At 37.7% G+C, this 19,933-nt stretch overlaps 1 long non-coding RNA gene across 3 annotated transcripts; it reads right to left on the bottom strand.

Annotated features, from left to right (window-relative positions):
• Window positions 1-3,165: 3,165 nt before the first annotated feature.
• Window positions 3,166-4,664, bottom strand: LOC145168593 (uncharacterized). 3 transcript variants are annotated; one of them, XR_013741951.1, is made up of 5 exons: window positions 4,353-4,664; window positions 4,147-4,266; window positions 3,638-3,715; window positions 3,496-3,539; window positions 3,166-3,397 (listed from the first exon to the last, which is right to left on the bottom strand). It is a non-coding gene; the product is annotated as an uncharacterized LOC145168593 (long non-coding RNA). The 3 variants fall into 3 exon arrangements; XR_013741949.1 differs by having other exon boundaries at window positions 3,496-3,715; XR_013741950.1 differs by having other exon boundaries at window positions 3,496-3,658.
• Window positions 4,665-19,933: the final 15,269 nt, after the last annotated feature.

The raw sequence follows: 19,933 nt of genomic DNA, 5'->3' as shown, positions 1-19,933 counted from the left end.
CTGTAGATCTTGCTGATTAATTTAAGTGGACAACAATATCCTTGGTCGTCGTCCGCTAAATGTCCATTTAGGAATATATATCACAATGTCTTGTCACTTATAATCTGTCCAAATTGTCAACATACTTTGTGTTTAAGTGGACCACAATACCGGTGATTGACCAGATCTAGACATGCAGGAGTGTGCTGATAAACGATATTGGATTGCTTGACAACTTTGATCCCAAATATTTTTGTTTTTGTTAAATTTGTTCATAGTTTTCCTCTATGCACAAATTTAGGGGGAGAATTAAAAAAAAAAATCCAAAAATCAAACAAAAATCAGAAAATTAAAAATCCAAAAATAGTGTTATTTCTGTTTTAATTTTTCTGTTCAGAAAAATAAAAAAATCCAAAAATATTTTTGTTTCTGTTTTATTTCTTGTTCAGAAAAATAAAAAAATCCAAAAATATTTTCTTTTAGTTTTGTTTTGTCTTGAAAAGTGAATTCAGTTGTAAATGAGACTTATGGAGACTGAATCGAAAATTTCTGAGCCAAGGCTTCATCCGTGAGCATCGAAGAATTCTCATTCGAAGGAACAAGAAATGAAGATTATTCTTTCAACATTCAATCCTTCAACCCCAGAAGCAAGGTCAAGCTGTAATTGAAGATTATGTGACAAGATTGCATTGAAGCCTCCTCAATCAATTTGTTGCTATCTTGTACCTGCTGAAGTGATCCAGAAGATTAGTTCTCTCTGATATTCTCTCTGAAGATTCTCAAGCTGAAAGCGCTATCTTTCAAGAATCTTTTCAAGAATCCTCCTCACCCGACGTGCGTTCAAAGCCAAATTCTGAAGAAAAGCCCAACTGCTCAAGATGAAGTCATTCATTGAAGATTCATATGTTCATCTTGAAGTCATGAAGATATCAAAGATTAAAGCTGAAGCCAAAGCTCCTAATGAAGATTAACAAGAAAAGCCAGCTACTTTTTAGGGGGGGCTTGTTTGGTCAACTAGAAAAGAAAACTATAAACCAAGGGGGAGATTGTTGGGTCAAAATTATGGTTTATACTTTACTTTTCTAGGAAAATGTATTTTTGTGTCTTGGACCGTAAACAGCTTGGTGTTTACGGCTGTGTTTACGACCGTGAATAGATTTACGGCCGTGAACCTGTTCACGGCCCATGTCTCATATATATAGGGTGAGGAGTGCATGTGGGTGGATAGACAAGGAGCTTAAGTGTGTGTATTCTAAGGAACTTCATTCTCAACATTAATACATCATAGATTCAAGTTATTCTTCTTCTCCTTCTCTTCTATTTTGATCTGGCATCATCCGTTTGATTGGGATTCCGCACCATCAAACGGATCTGATTGATACACAAGCAGATTGGGAACTTACAAGTGGGTTGAATGGGTTGAGAAAGATAGGATTTCCGTGTGTTGTGGGTTGGGAAAGATGAAGAAAAAGGAGAGACAAAAATTGATGTGACAGTCGGTTCAGTGGGTTGGGAGGGAATGACTCCCTCCTCCCTTATAGCTTTCTTGAAAGACTAAGATAATTTAAGTAAAACCCATTCTTACTCTGGACAAATTGCTTTTGTTGGACTAGTAAGTGGCTTGATCACAGGGACCATTCTACTTTATGGCATCCTAATTATAACAGGTTATAAAAGTAAGTGGCTTGATCATTTGCATTCATTTGCTGACCATTTTACCCTTTCATCACGTTTGACCATTTTACCCTTTCAGCCTGTCGACCAATATCACCATGTTTACCAAATTGCTATAATATCAAACTTCTATCTATTTACCTAAAGTTCTTATTGGCAACAATTTCTAGTTGATCATGTTTTATGGATACATGGTACGCAAAATGGAACTGGTTACCTTGGACCTGAATTTTACAATGCTCTCAAAGTTGTAACAATTGCAGAAAGTAAGATGGACGTTACTTCAGACATAGTGAAGGCTGCATTATATGAATTTGCTTCTGCTAAAACTCCTGCACCTCGGATCAATCTTGGAGCCTTACCTGCACCTTAGTCCATTTTGTCGATAACTCAATTTTCTGCACCTTAGTAATTGATCATGTTTTATTGATAGATTGATGACAGATGATTGATGTGGAATAGATAGAACGAAAAAGAAGGCGATGGGAAGCAGCAACTGTGTAACCATCTGATTGGAGATACAATTACGGTATACTCATAAGCAATGTTTAAAATTAATAGATATATAATATAATAATTATAAAACTATGAAGATGTTGATGAGTGCACCAATCCCCAAACATGTTCTCCTCAAAGTTAATATCTATTCTGGTTCTTCTCAACCCTAGTTGTATCTCGCTTTCTTACGAACCTCAAAATGGTGAAAGCTTGAGGACTTACAATGACTTACAATGAGTCCAGAAGATACACACAAGGATGGAGATGGATTGCTTGCTGGATCAATGCACCAAACTCTTTTCTTCTTCCTTCAAGAACACCACAACATGAAAAATGGGCTCCAAAAGCCTCAAGGAGGCTATGGTTTTCTTAAGGGTACTTTTAGGAGGTGATGGAGGCTGATGATGGAGGAAACCCTAATCATCACTTCCTTTGAATTGGGCCTTAGCTCATAAAAACTAGGGTTTTCCCATGCCCAGATGCCACGCCGTGACTACAGTGTCACGTCGTGACATCTAAATGAAATGCACGTCTCATGTGAACCATGTCACGTTGTGGTGATACCTCCACCTCTAGGGATGAAATAAGCATGTACCCGTCTATTTTAGATGAAACCGGAACCGCTCCCAGAACCGGCGGTTCTTAAGTTATTGCTACCGGAACCAGAACCTCCTATAGTGGTTCCTAGAAAGTTAGAACTGTTCCCGGAACCGCCATGACCGGTTCGGTTTCGGGTACCCGACTTCTTAAATATATAACTTCTTATTTATAAATTATAGAGTACATGCCATGGATATTAACGTTTACAAATATCAGAAGTAGAAGATATGAAAATAAAAAAAATTATAAAAATTTGATCTTTTACATAACCACCTATTAAAATTTAAAAACACTTCCCACAATTAAAAAACATCGTAGAAAACATTTCCCATCAAGTGAAATTTAACAAGTAGAGATGACAAAAGTGACAAATTACAAACAATAAACATTAAACAGTAACAGGAAAAAACAACACAGCAAAAACAGCATATCAATAATCAAAAAGAGCAGAAACAACAACAATCATTTCCTAGTAACAATAAAAAAAAAAAAAAAAAAAAAAAAAGAGCAGCATAGCAACAAGCAACAAACAGTACAGCAAAAACAGCACATCAACTGCAGCAACAACTAAAAGAGCACAACAATAGCAGCAACAGAAACAAAAACAACAGCAACAAGCAACAATGTCTGATTTTACCATTTGAACCTGAAATATTTTTAGTAGCAAAGTGAACATTGTTGTTAGGACATAGCAATGAAGCTCTGAAGAAACCAAATTGATGCATAACAAAAAGAGCAACTGACCTTCGTTATCTGGAGCTGATCTTTTGGCTGCAACATCAGGAACTCTGCTCAGAAAAATTGGAAAATGGGTCTACTTGCGTTATCTTTTACCTCCGACAGGTCAAATTGGTAACCATTGCAAATTAACTAGCATTAGCCATACCTTTTCTTGAATTCCTAATGACTGAAAATCAGATAAAAACCAAATGCAGCAAAACTCATTGAAGCATACTTGTACAACCTGATAGAGGAAGTATTCAGTAAACAGAAGTAGAAAATAAAATTTGATGCTACTAGAAACATGAAAACAGCTTCCTGCATTTTGAATTTAGTCATAAAATCCTTGCAACTCTCTTTAAAAACAAACCGAGAAAAATAAAGCTATACATAACCAATATGCACACACTGAATACATTGATATTAAATAACCTGGCCCATCAACAAGTTAAACAAAAGAGACAATATTGGTCCATTTCAGTTTTCTCACTTGTATAAAAACACATATCTCGCCAACAACAGTTAACAGAGTGCCAATTGAAAGAACACGTTCAATTCGATTGACTCCAAGCATCTTGAAAACAATGACAGTGTAAGCCATACTTAACACCATGAATTCATTTACATGCATACATAAAAATAATGTAAAAGGTCAAGACATTCCATAATCCATACCTTGAGACGTTGTAGACAATCTAATGTTCCACGAACAAGTGATCTTCATGACTCCTCAAATACTTCACTTCCAGCAGTTAACAACAAACCAGTAGCACCACAATGTCCTTTTGTCCCCAACTACAGTCATTTGATTTTGCTCAACAGATGCAAAAATAATTGAGTAACAGATGTAAGTACCAAGTGAACAGATTACTGAATCTTACTGATTGAGCAGGTTTGGCCTTCGATTGAACGGAACAGATTTGGCCTTCAAACTAGTCGTCTTCCATTGAGCCGACTGAATAGAGATGAAGCTTCGATTGAGCCGACTGATTGAGAAAGTAGTTGCAGATTTAAGAGCCGACTGAACAGAGATGAGTGACGATTGAACAGCATGGGTTAATCGGTAATGTGAGCGGATGACGATTGAATCTTCGACTGAACATATTGAAGTTGCGATTGCAGCTTCGACATTGACGAGAGTGTCTACGAGAAGAAGAGAGTGTAGTGTAGGGTATCAGCTCTTTTTTTTTTTTTGAAAGAATGAATCACTAAAACGCTAAAAACGACTAAGGTCTAAGTAATCAGATATAAGATCTTTTTATTCCTATTTTTTAAAAACAAAAACACAAAAATATAAAAAATAAATATATGTTTTTAGAAAAGGCGGGTACTCGTCGTTACCGGTTCCGGTTAACCGCCGGTTTCGGGTGCCCGGTATTGGAACCGAAACCGGTGGGTATCCAACGAGTATTGGTTTTGTAAAATTGAGAATTCGAACCGGACCCCTTGAGGCGGTTCCACAACTTTAGGAACCGGAACCGGAACCGTTTAAGGCAGTTCAAGTTCAAGAACCTGCAGTTTCGAGGCGGTTCCAATTCCGAAAATAGGTACCAACTTCCGTTGCTCATCCCTAACGTGGTCATCCAAACACTCATAAATTAATTTAAAATTCATACCTCAAAGATAGGGATGTTACACATCGCCCCCGACAAGACAAAATTTAGTGACAATTTTTGATGATGTCGTTGCAACCTTTTTGGTATTTTTGTGATGGTTTTTGATTATGCTACTATAATATTTCTGAGATTTAGTGACATTTTCTTATATTTTCTAGAATAAAAACCATTATACTAAGAAATGCTTATTCTACATGTATCCCCCAATTGACTTTTGACTATTGAAGTCTCAAAATTAACTCGATTTGACCTTTGACCATTGAAGTCTGAAAATTAACTTGATTTAGGCATCCATCACACTAAATTGTACCTGAAAGTCTGTGTATTGACTCGTTTTGCCCTGGCCTTGATATATATATATATATATATATATATATATATATATATATATATATATATATATATATATATATATATATATATATATATATATATATATATACATGGAAGCGTTCAATCGAGAACATTTCTTATCGCGAGAACATTTGAGAACAAATTTGGACCACACAAAATTTTTAATTAAAATTATAAAATAATATTCATATAAATCAAAAAATAGTTACAAACAAATAAAAAACTCACTAACTAACACCACTCACCACCCACCACCGATCACCACCGCCCACAACCACCACCCATTGCTAACCACCACCACCCACCCCAACCACCACCCACCCACCCCAACCACCACCCACCACCCTCCACCACCACCACCACAACCAATCACCACCCGCCACCACCATCACCACCCAACCACCACCACCACCACCCGCCTCCATAACCCGCCACCACCACCCACAACTACTACCTACCACCCATCACCACCACCACCCATCACTACCCACCACCACCAACCACCACCCACCACCCATCACTACCCACCACCACCAACCACCACCCACCACCCATCACTACCCAGCACCCACCACCACCACCCGCCGCCACCATCACCACCCACCACCATCACCACCCAACCACCACCGCCCGCCACCACCACCCATCATCATCACCCAACCAAAACCACCCACCATAACTACCTACCACCCATCACCACCACCCGCCACCACCACCACCCATCACTACCCATCACCACCACCCACTACCCATCACCACCACCCACTACCCATCACTATCCACTACCACCCACCACCCATCATTACCCACCCACCATAACAACCACCCACCACTAGCCGCCACCACCATCACCACCTACCACCATCACCACCCAACCACCACCACCCGCCACCACCATCACCACCCACTACCACCACTACCAATCACGACCCGCCACCACCATCACCACCCAACCACCACCACCCGCCACCACCAACCACCTCCACCACCCGCCACCACCACCCACAACTACTACATACCACCCATCACCACCACCACCCATCACTATCCACCACCACCCGCCACCACCCACCACCAACCACCACCCCCCGCCACCATCATCACTCACCAGCATCACCACCCAACCACCACCACCCGCGACCACCACCCAGCTCCACCACCCATCATCATCACCCAACCAAAACCACCCACCATAACTACTTACCACCCATCACCACCACCCGCCACCACCACCCGCCACCATCAACCACCCATCACTACCCACCACCACCCACCTACCACAACCACCACCCGCCACCACCATCACCACCCAACCACCACCACCCACCTCCACCACCCATCATCATCACCCAACTAATACCACCCACCACCACTACTTACCACCCATCACCACCACCCGCCACCATCACTCACCACCACCACATATCATTGCCCACCACCCACCACCCATCACTACCAACCAACACCAACCACTGTCATCCACCACCACCACCATACATCACCACACGCCACCACTACCCATCACCACCACCACCGCCACCACCCACCCATCAACAACACCACCACCTACCACCCACCAACCACACAACCATCACCCACAGACCACCACCCACCACCCCTACTACCCTTCACCATCACTACCACCTACCTTCCTTCATCAACCATCACCACCTAACAAATTATCACCCACGACCCCCATCACCTACCACCCACCACCACTACCACCACTCATCACCCATCACCACCACCCACCCCACCTCCACCACCACCACCACTATACATCCCTATCACCACCATCTCCACCACCACCACCTATTATTACAACCACCACCACCATATGTGATTAAATACATATAATCATATAAATAATATGTGATTATATGTATTTAGTCATATAAATTACATGTGATTAAATACATATAATGATATATGATTATATGTATCAAATCACATATGATTTATAAAGATATATAATTACACGTGATTATATGTATTTAATAAAATATTATTTACGTGGGCCGTATTTATTTTTATATTTTCGATTTAATAATTGACATCGTGTATTAAATCACATGTGATTATATGTATTTAATCGCATATGATTTACATGGACAATATTTGTTTTCACGTGTTGATTCAATAGTTGTTCTTGTGTATTTAATCACAAGTGCTTATATTTAATTAATCACATATGATTCGTATGGAAAATATTTATTCTTGTGTCGATTCAATAATTGTTCTAATATATTTAATCACATGTGATTATATGTATTTAATCACATATGATTAATATAGACAAAGAACAACTATTAAATCAAGAACGCGAAAATAAATTTTATGCATATAAATCATATCCGATTAAATACATATAATCACATGTGATTTGTAACATCCCAAAATTCAAGATCAAAAATTTCGTTTTAATTAAGTTATTATATAAAACCATCAGTATAAAAACAGTCATATTAATATCTCATGTCAAAACCAAAGTGTCAATAATCAAAACATATTATCATAAAACCATATCAGAGTGTAATCCTAAAGATCTCATGTGCGGAAAACATAGTGTGATGTGCTACGATCAAGCCGACTCCTTTCCTTTGAAAACGAGTACCTGAAACCAAAACTGTAAACCGTAAGCACAAAGCTTAGTGAGTTCCCCCATCATACCACATACCATACAATCATATAATAAACATACTGTCAGGCATATCTGGGTGCCTGACCTACCCTGCTAGGCATACCGGGGTGCCTAACCTACCCCTGTCATACATATCGGGGTGTCCGACCTACCCCTCCGGTTTATCTCAACCGGTTACGGGGACTATTTCACCCCTTACTACTACCACATGATAACATAACAATCTCATACTGTCTAGCATAGTTGGGTACTATACTACCCCTTCGGCCCTATCGGCCGATAACCGGGGACTATTCCCCTTACTACCGTAAACTCATAATATCATGTTATACTAGCATGTAAAACATATCAGACAGTGGCAAACCCAGATAATTATCACAAAGACGATTATCTAGCAACAACCCTATTAGTGGGCCGACATTGTGGCCTTAGACCCACTTCTACTGGAAGGTAAGACAATCCTACTCTGCTGAAGTCCTGCAGACTCAACCCCAGCTGCTGGATTACAGATTCCCGAACTATCAACTCCAAAATAACACCCAATTAATAATTGGGTCTCACTACATAACCATAAGTACATTCTTTGGGTAATTACTACATTACCCCTAGCTTCGCTTATTTAAGCCCAAGGACCAATCCATACGCCCAAAGTCAATTAGGAATCAAAGCCCAACACATGGCCCAATTTTCCAAGTTGGGCCCAAACCCCTTACATGGTCTTACCCTAGGCCCATTAAATTATTCTAGTCAAATTGCTTGACTATGGATGGCCCGTTAATAACCCAATCATCAAGGCCCAATAGAGAGGCCCAACAATAAACCCAAGTGAAATTAGGGTTTCACACAAAATGATGATTAGGGTTAAGTTTCCTACTTAACCCATTAAGGACTTAATCCTCTAAGGACTTAATCCATGAAGTCCAATATCGCTTAGATTAATCCTTGCTAATGATTATTATTTAATATCTCACGTTATTAAATAATTACCGCGTGTCCCGGTTAATTCCCCAAATTAGGGTTTTATTGGCATTAGGGTTTTCCAATCCAAATATTAGCCCATTTATCAATTTGTTGGCCTTTTATGTCAATTAGGGCTTTATTGGGCCTATAAGGCCCACTAGAATATCATTAAGCCCATTAGGGTTTTTACTAAGCCCATTAGGCTTCATTGGGCCTATTAGGGCTTATTTGGGCCCATTAGGGTTTCAAGCACCCCAAACGAGTCAACACAATCCGGCAAGGCACACCGCCACCCGACACGGCGGCCGGTAGCGGCAGGAGGCGGCAGCCACCACCCTACAGTGGTGGTTTGAGATTTCTATTATTATTTTGTCACCATTACAATGTACAACTCGATAGCACACACACACACACACTAATAATAACACACACGCACACACACAACCACCCTTGTGGTGGCCGGTGGTGGTAAGTGGTGGCAGCGGCTTTTCCGGCCAACAAGCTACACACAACACATGCTACAAAAAGAACAAACACCCACACTCTTTTCTTGCTTGCAAACGGGTCCAGCCACCCTCCTGGTGGCGGTTGGCGACGGTAGAAGTACAAACCGACGGCAACAGCGGCGGTTTTGACGACGGCGTGGAGTATTCACGGCGACAGAAATGACGGACCCACCAACCGAAAACTCGACTGGTCATGGCGGTTCTTCTCCAGCTACGCGCGAAGGAAGTTGACGATGGCGGTCGAGGCTTGAACGAATCACCGGCAGCAAGAAATGGAGAAGAGAGGACGGCAGTCGGACGTCCGGCAGCGGTTGGTCTTCCACGAGAACAACAACGACGCGACGTCGGAGAAACGCCGACGACTATCGTGAGACGTGAGTGCGGCTGGCGGCAGAAGGCAGAAGAAGAAGAAGAAAGGTGGAGCGGAGTGGCGGAGTGTTGGTAATCAGCTAGCCTTTCACAAGCTAATCAACGAGAAGACAATGCAAAAATGTAAAATAGACAGAGTATATGAGGCAAATGCTTCTTGTGTTTATTTATGTAAAACTTGGGATCAATCTACACATACATTATGCCTTGCAATATAAAGGGAAAATTTTGCATAAATAACGGAACTAACTAACGTCTACTAAAGACCAGGTAAACACTACCACGTGTCTTTGATTTATTCTGCTAATTGAAATAAACGTGCAAACTAATTAAATAACTTCTGAATTACTTGACATTCTCCCCTTAATTCAGAGTCCAGTGATTGGATTCACTCCAATTAGGCTTCTCATTTCTTCAAACTTAACTCTTGCCATTGACTTTGTGAGGATATCTGCCTTCTGCTTTGTCCCACACACATGACTGACCACGATTTCTCCATCTTTTACACATTCTCTAATAAAGTGATACCTTACATTGATGTGCTTGCTACGCCCATGAAAGACTGGGTTCTTCATCAAATCAATTGCAGAGCAGTTATCAACAAACAAATCCACCGACGGTATCTTTTGCCCTGTGATTGCAGTGAGTAACCGTCGAAGCCAAATGCCTTGGCAAGCTGCCTGAGTTGCTGCCATAAACTCTGCTTCACATGAGGACAGAGCTACACTTCTCTGCTTTTGTGAAGACCATGTTACCAGGTTTCCATTCATGTAAAACACTGTGCCACCTGTGCTCTTTCCATCTTCCATGTCCTTTCCAAAGTCACTGTCTGAATACCCTGTGAGAGTGACCCTTTTTCCACTTTTTGTATACACCAAGCCATAGTTCAAGGTACCTTTGATGTATCTGAGAATTGCTTTCACAGCTTGAAAGTGTTTGACAGATGGCTTTTCCATGAATCGACTCACAACACCAACTGAAAAGGAAAGATCAGGACGTGTGTGTGTGAGATACCTGAGTGCACCAACTATACTTCTATACTTAGTAGGATCCACCAGTTCTCCTTCTTCATCTTTGTATAACTTCAGCTTGTGTTCCATGGGGGTTCTGGTTGCATTGCACTCCAACATTCGTGATTTGATCAAGATGTTCTTTGCATATGCCTCTTGCTTCAGAGTGATTCCAGCTTCATCTTGGTTGACTGCAATTCCCAGATAATAATTCAATAAACCAAGATCAGTCATTTCAAACTTAGCCTTCATCTCTAATTTGAAATCACCTATATCTTTTGGACAATTTCCTGTGACCAGTAGATCATCCACATACACCCCCACTATCAAGATATTGTCTCCTTTCTTCTGCGTGTAAACAGAGTACTCCTGATAACACCTTACAAAACCCAAGCTTTTTAGATACTTGTCTAGACAGGCGTTCCAAGCTCTAGGAGCTTGCTTTAGTCCATACAGGGCTTTAGAGAGCTTGTACACCTTGCCTGCCTCCCCTTCTTCTCAAAGCTTCAGGTTGCATCACGTATACTTCTTCTTCGAGTTTCCCATTCAGGAACGCTGATTTCACATCTAGGTGATGCACCCACCAACCACTTGAACCTGCAAGAGCCAAAATTGTACGCACCGTCTCAATTCTGGCTACTGGTGCGAAAACCTCCTCATAGTCGATGCCCTGTTTTTGCACGTAGCCCTTTGCTACGATTCTTGCTTTATACTTGGAGATTCTCCCATCTGGTTCCCTTTTGACCTTGTAAACCCACTTCAGACCAATCGCTTTACGCCCTTTAGGAAGATCGACCAAGGTCCAAGTCTTGTTCTTCTCAATTGACTCCAGTTCCTCCTTCATTGCACTGACCCATTCGTTTTTGACCTTAGCTTCTTGGTACGTGGTGGGTTCGTCTTCATTCTAAATCATAAACAGCTCCTCTGGAGGAAGATGAATCTCCTCTGTGTTCTCGTACAGGTCAGTGAGTGTGCGGTATCGTTTGGGGGCACCACCACCGGTGGAGCTTGAAGCGGTGCTCGGAGTCTGCATTTAATTTTGAATCGGTGAATTTGGCGTAACCGGTGAGTTATGTGGGCTTGTTTGTGGGTGTGGGCTTGCTTGTGGGCTCATTGGAGGAGTAATGGATTCACTGTTATCCGATCCGGGTGACCCGGTACCAAATTGAGGGGTATATGGATCTGCATCGAATCCATCTTCGTCGTCGTCTCCGATCTCCCCTAAATCAGCGAAATCAAAGCCATCCACCGTGAAACTCACACCTGGAATTGCTTTAATTGTATCCTTCTCCCCCCAATTCCATGTTTGATTTTCCTCAAACACTACATCCCTGCTGACATATATCTTTCCTGTATCGGGATCCAATAGTCGATGAGCTTTAGACCCTCTCTCTGTTGCAAGATACACTACCTTCTTACTTCGATCATCCAACTTCTTCAAATGGTTCTTGACTATCTTCATATGTGCTATACAGCCAAAGACTCGAAGGTGACCGACATTCGGCTTCCTTCCAGTCCACATTTCATACGGTGTGGATTCCTTGAGGGCTTTTGAGCTCAGACGATTAAGAATGTACACAGCGTGACTCACCGCTTCTCCCCATAACACATCAGGTACTTTCATCGTTTTTAAACAGCTTCTTGCCATTTCCAACACCGTTCGATTCCTTCTCTCCACAACTCCATTTTGTTGTGGAGAATAGGGTGAGGTGTAATGACGACTCAAACCAGTCTCATTACAATACACGGTGAATTGATTCGAGAGGAACTCCCCTCCTCAATCTGTTCTGAAAAGTTTCAATCTTTCACCAGTCTCCACTTCAACTTTTAATCTGAAAGTTTTAAAGGTCTGAAGTGCTTCAGCTTTTGTCTTTAGCAGGTACACCCACATGACCCTGCTGAAATCATCTACAAGCAGTAAGAAGTACATGTTTCCACCTGGTGTTGGTGGTGAAACTGGACCGCACAGATCACCATGTACGAGTTCTAATCTTCTTCTTGCCCTGAAGCTGGTACTCGAGGGAAATGGATTACGAGTTTGTTTCCCAACAAGACACCCCTCACAGGGCTTAGAGGGAATGCTCATCTTAGGAACTCCTTCTATTAAGCCCTTTTCAGACATTAATTTCAGAGAGGTAAAATTTACGTGACCTAACCTTGTGTGCCACAGCCAAGATGGATCCTTGATTTCAGCAATCAAACACTTGTGACTAGCTTCTTCGAGCTCTATTTTGTAGAGGCGATTCAGAGATTTCTTGACTTTCATTAGCAATCTTCCAGACTTATTGTGAACCATTAAGTATGGTTCTTTTATTGTTATCACATCTCCACCTTCTGATAGTTGACCGAGGCTGATGATATTACTGCACAAATCAGGTATGTAATATACTTCTTGAAGCCTTTTTTGCTCCCCATTTTTACATTGAAAGACTATCGTGCCTTTCCCTTCAATTCTGACTCTAGAGTCATTTCCAAACTTAACATACCCTTGTATCTTTCTGTTCAGGTGACGGAACTTCTTCAAGTCGCCAGTCATGTGGTTACTTGCACCACAGTCGAGGTACCATTGCCTTGACTGGTTTGTCTCTACCCTGATTCGACAAGGGTGTTTGCAGTTCTGGGTTCCATCGCGTCCCAGACACCCTGTGCCAACATAAATACCCTCATTTTGATTGCCCACGCGCCGTAATTCGTTCTGGTCAGCATTGGGTACTGAAGAGAAACTGAACTTTCTTTCTGACCATTGCCGTTTCCATTTCCACCACTGCTGCCAACCGTCATCTCTTCACGAGCTTGATATTTGGGCATACACTACCAGATTCGCTCTGATACCACAGTGTTGGTAATCAGCTAGCCTTTCACAAGCTAATCAACGAGAAGACAATGCAAAAATGTAAAATAGACAGAGTATATGAGGCAAATGCTTTTTGTGTTTATTTCTGTAAAACTTGGGATCAATCTACACATACATTATGCCTTGCAATATAAAGGGAAAAATTTGCAGAAATAACGGAACTAACTAACGTCTACTAAAGACCAGGTAAACACTACCACGTGTCTTTGATTTATTCTGCTAATTGAAATAAACGTGCAAACTAATTAAATAACTTTTGAATTACTTGACACGGAGATCGTCGGTTCTGGCTTTGCCAGCGATTGCGCAAGGCAGCAGCAGCGGCTACAACGGCGGCTCAGTGGTTCGCGCTACCGGTTCTTGCTCCCGGCATTGATGGTCGAAGGTAGCAGCGGCGCCGGCGATTGAAGAGGTGAATGGTGGCGGCTGAAGGGAGGTATAAGGTTGGAGGGTGACGGCTGCATAAGAATGGTCGATAGGGTTAGGGTTTTGAACCCTTAATACCCGCTCCATCTAAATGTTTGCCATATTGACAATAACAATCCCTCCCTTCACATTTTCTTTCAAAGCAAAGCCAATATTTACCATTCAAACCCTGAATCCATAAATTTCTTTCATAATAAGTCCGGATTTACTAAACAGCCCCTATCTTCTAAAATCTTTGCGAAACTAATCCAGAATTTACAAAACCGCCCCTTGCTTGACAAATTCTTTTCAATTAAGGTCCAAAATTTACCCTTCAGCCCTCAACTACTAAATTTATGACAATTGGCCCCTCGAGACCATCCTTTGGTATATAATTATTTATTTTAGGGCTACTATTTGTTCATTATTTTATTTATTTATTTAATAAATAAATGGGTGTTACATGATTAAATACATGAGAAAAAATATTCAATCAAGAACACAAAAATATAGGCAAGATTCATTTTCGTATTTTCTATTCAATAATTTTTCTCAATTATTTATTAATATATGATTCTATGTATTTAATCACATATGATTCAATATTTGTTCTCGTGTATATAATCACATGTGATTACATGTATCAAATCACATATGATTTATATGGACAATATTCTTTTTTGTCCATATAAATCATATGTGATTAGATACATATAATCACATGTGATTATATATATATATATATATATATATATATATATATATATATATATATATATATATATATATAATCACATATGATTAAAGTTAAGAAAAAACAATAATTGAACTGAGAACATGATAACGAATCCTGTCCATATAAATCATATGTGATTGGATACATATAATCACATATGATTATATGTATATAATCACATATGATTTAAGGTGGACAAGATTCATTTTTGTCTTCCCGATTCAATAGTTTTGCTCATGTACTTAATCACATACGATTATACATATAATCACATGTGATAAAATACATGAAAACAACTATTGAGTCGACAAAGCGAAAATGATTTGTGTCCACATATATCATATATGATTAGATTCACACAATCACATGTAATTAGATGTTTCTAATCACATATGATTAATTAGGATAAAGATTTGTTTTCGTGTTCTTGGTTCAATATTTGTTATCGTGTATATAATCACATGTGATTGTATGTATCTAATCACATATGATTTATATAGACAAGATTCGTTTTTTCCAAATAAAATCATATGTAATTAGAAAAATATAATCACATCTGATTAAATGTATTTAATCACATTTCATTAAAGTGGAAAAAAACAATTATTGAATCGATAATACGAAAATGAATCTTAGCCACATAAATCATATGTGATTACGTACACATAATAGGAGACTTTATGTAACTCACTTCCTTGAACTTGAAAATCAACTAGTGTGAGCAATATAGACCCTTTCCTTTTCAAGAACCTACACAACAATTATAACATTATTTAGCTTGTGCTTTGTTGTATTACTCTTATAAAACTTATGTATATATTTTCTTATTTTCTCTTTGATTATAGTGCTCTTTTTGGGATCTGTTTTCTTACCTTTAATGACTCATTCTTAAATTTCTATAAAATAATATTGGTAAAGTTCCCCCTTTTATCTTTTCAGAAATATAAATATCTCGTTCTAATGATTTTTGGTTGATTTTATATTAAATTTACAAGTTAGTAACTTTAAGCTGTCACGTTCTGGACCACTCACCAATTTTGGAATAAACTGTACCAATCTACTAAGAATTACATCAATCTCTTTATATGTAGGAAACTATAGATCCATATCTAACTATCGGATTTGGAATTTTTGCATTTGGAGTTCTAATGAATTTATTATGATTTTTTGAAGACAATGCATGAAATCTGTGACAGCATTGACCAACCTGAGAAGATTGCCAATTTTACCCCTTAAGGTTTTTGAATTCCGAAATGTGATTCAAAGTTTGAAGAAACTAGACACACTAATATTTCTAGAAAAATAAGTCTCATGATTTTTAGGCGTTGTTATTGACTTGCACGAATTTTTGAAGTTGGAGGACAGATTTGGAAAAATTGATCATAATAGCTTTTAAATCACTTTTGGTGTTCTATTAAGGACTTAATGGTTAAGCCTAAAGTTTATCACTTTTTATATGATTGTTGGTTAATTATTAGGCTATTGAGGTGTTTATAATCACATATGATCTGAGGTGGACAAGATTCATTTTTGCCTTCTCGATTCAATAGTTGTGCTCATGTACTTAATCACATACGATTATACATATAATCGCATATGATAAAATACATGAAAACAACTACTGAATCGACAAAGCGAAAATGAATTGTGTCCACATAAATCATATGTGATTAGATTCATACAATCACATGTGATTAGATGTTTCTAATCACATACGATTAATTAGGATAAAGATTTTTTTTCGTGTTCTTGGTTCAACATTTGTTATCGTGTATATATAATCATATGTGATTGTATGTATCTAATCACATATGATTTATATAGACAAGATTCGTTTTTTCCAAATAAAATCATATGTAATTAGAAAAATATAATCACATCTGATTAAATGTATTTAATCACATTTCATTAAAGTGAAAAAAAAACAATTATTGAATCGATAATGCGAAAATGAATCTTAGCCACATAAATCATATGTGATTACGTACAGATAATAGGAGACTTTGTGTAACTCACTTCCTTGAACTTGAAAATCAGCTAGTGTGAGCAAGATGGACCCTTTCCTTTTCAAGAACCTACACAACAATTATAACATTATTTAGCTTGTGCTTTGTTGTATTACTCCTATAAAACTTATGTATATATTTTCTTCTTTTCTCTTTGATCACAGTGCTCTTTTTGTGATTTGTTTTCTTACCTTTCAACCCATTCTTAAATTTCTATAAAATAATATTGGTAATGTTCCCCCTTTTATCTTTTCAGAAATATAAATATCTCGTTCTAATGATTTTTGGTTGATTTTATATTAAATTTACAAGTTAGTAACTTTAAGTTGTCACTTTCTGGACCACTCAACACTTTTGGAATAAACTGTACAAATCTACTAAGAATTACATTAGTCTCTTTATATGTAGGAAACTATAGATCCATATCTAACTATAGGATTTGGAATTTTTACATTTGGAGTTTTAATGAATTTATTATGATTTTGTGAAGACAATGCATGAAATCTGTGACAGCATGGAACAACCTGAGAAGATTGCCAATTTTACCCCTTAAGGTTTTGGAATTCCGAAATGTGATTCAAAGTTTGAAGAAACTATACACACTAAGATTTCCAGAAATATAAGTCTCATGATTTTTAGGTGTTCTTATTGACTTGCATGAATTTTTGAAGTTGGAGGACAGATTTGGAAAAATTGATCATAAAAGCTTTTAAATCACTTTTGGTGTTCTATTAAGGAGTTAATGGTTAAGCCTAAAGTTTATCACTTTTTATATGATTGTTGGTTAATTATTAGGCTATTGAGGTGTTTATAATCACATATGATCTGAGGTGGACAAGATTCATTTTTGCCTTCTCGATTCAATAGTTGTGCTCATGTACTTAATCACATACGATTAGACATATAATCGCATGTGATAAAATACATGAAAACAACTACTGAATCGACAAAGCGAAAATGAATTGTGTCCACATAAATCATATGTGATTAGATTCATACAATCACATGTGATTAGATGTTTCTAATCACATACGATTAATTAGGATAACGATTTTTTTTCGTGTTCTTGGTTCAACATTTGTTATCGTTTATATATTCATATGTGATTGTATGTATCTAATCACATATGATTTATATAGACAAGATTCGTTTTTTCCAAATAAAATCATATGTATTTAGAAAAATATAATCACATCTGATTAAATGTATTTAATCACATTTCATTAAAGTGGAAAAAAAACAATTATTGAATCGATAATGCGAAAATGAATCTTAGCCACATAAATCATATGTGATTACGTATAGATAATAGGAGACTTTGTGTAACTCACTTCCTTGAACTTTAAAATCAGCTAGTGTGAGCAAGATGGACCCTTTCCTTTTCAAGAACCTACACAACAATTATAACATTATTTAGCTTGTGGTTTGTTGTATTACTCTTATAAAACTTATGTATATATTTTCTTATTTTCTCTTTGATTATAGTGCTCTTTTTGGGATCTGTTTTCTTACCTTTAATGACTCATTCTTAAATGTCTATAAAATAATATTGGTAAAGTTCCCCCCTTTTATCTTTTCAGAAATATAAATATCTCGTTCTAATGATTTTTGGTTGATTTTATATTAAATTTACAAGTTAGTAACTTTAAGTTGTCACTTTCTGGACCACTCAACACTTTTGGAATAAACTGTACAAATCTACTAAGAATTACATCAGTCTCTTTATATGTAGGAAACTTAAGATCCATATCTAACTATAGGATTTGGAATTTTTACATTTCGAGGTTTAATGAATTTATTTTGATTTTTTGAAGAGAATGCATGAAATCTGTGACAGCATAGAACAACCTGAGAAGATTGCCAATTTTACCCCTTAAGGTTTTGGAATTCCGAAATGTTATTCAAAGTTTGAAGAAACTATACACACTAAGATTTCCAGAAATATAAGTCTCATGATTTTTAGGTGTTCTTATTGTCTTGCACGAATTTTTGAAGTTGGAGGACAGATTTGGAAAAATTGATCATAATAGCTTTTAAATCACTTTTGGTGTTCTATTAAGGACTTAATGGTTAAGCCTAAAGTTTATCACTTTTTATATGATTGTTGGTTAAGTATTAGGCTATTGAGGTGTTTATAATCACATATGATCTGAGGTGGACAAGATTCATTTTTGCCTTCTCGATTCAATAGTTGTGCTCATGTACTTAATCACATACGATTATACATATAATCGCATATGATAAAATACATGAAAACAACTACTGAATCGACAAAGCGAAAATGAATTGTGTCCACATAAATCATATGTGATTAGATTCATACAATCACATGTGATTAGATGTTTCTAATCACATACGATTAATTAGGATAAAGATTTTTTTTCGTGTTCTTGGTTCAACATTTGTTATCGTGTATATAATCATATGTGATTGTATGTATCTAATCACATATGATTTATATAGACAAGATTCGTTTTTTCCAAATAAAATCATATGTAATTAGAAAAATATAATCACATCTGATTAAATGTATTTACTCACATTACATTAAAGTGGAAAAAAAACAATTATTGAATCGATAATGCGAAAATGAATCTTAGCCACATAAATCATATGTGATTACGTACACATAATAGGAGACTTTGTGTAACTCACCTCCTTGAACTTGAAAATCAGCTAGTGTGAGCAAGATGGACCCTTTCCTTTTCAAGAACCCACACAACAATTATAACATTATTTAGCTTGTGGTTTGTTGTATTACTCTTATAAAACTTATGTATATATTTTCTTATTTTCTCTTTGATTATAGTGCTCTTTTTGGGATCTGTTTTCTTACCTTTAATGACTCATTCTTAAATTTCTATAAAATAATATTGGTAAAGTTCCCCCCTTTTATCTTTTCAGAAATATAAATATCTCGTTCTAATGATTTTTGGTTGATTTTATATTAAATTTACAAGTTAGTAACTTTAAGCTGTCACTTTCTGGACCACTCAACACTTTTG

This window comes from Lactuca virosa, chromosome 4 (genome assembly GCF_052849685.1).
Source record: "Lactuca virosa cultivar CGN04683 chromosome 4, Lactuca_virosa_CGN04683_v6, whole genome shotgun sequence".
Taxonomy (NCBI): domain Eukaryota; kingdom Viridiplantae; phylum Streptophyta; class Magnoliopsida; order Asterales; family Asteraceae; genus Lactuca; species Lactuca virosa.
This window is presented reverse-complemented; position numbering and strand designations above follow the sequence as displayed.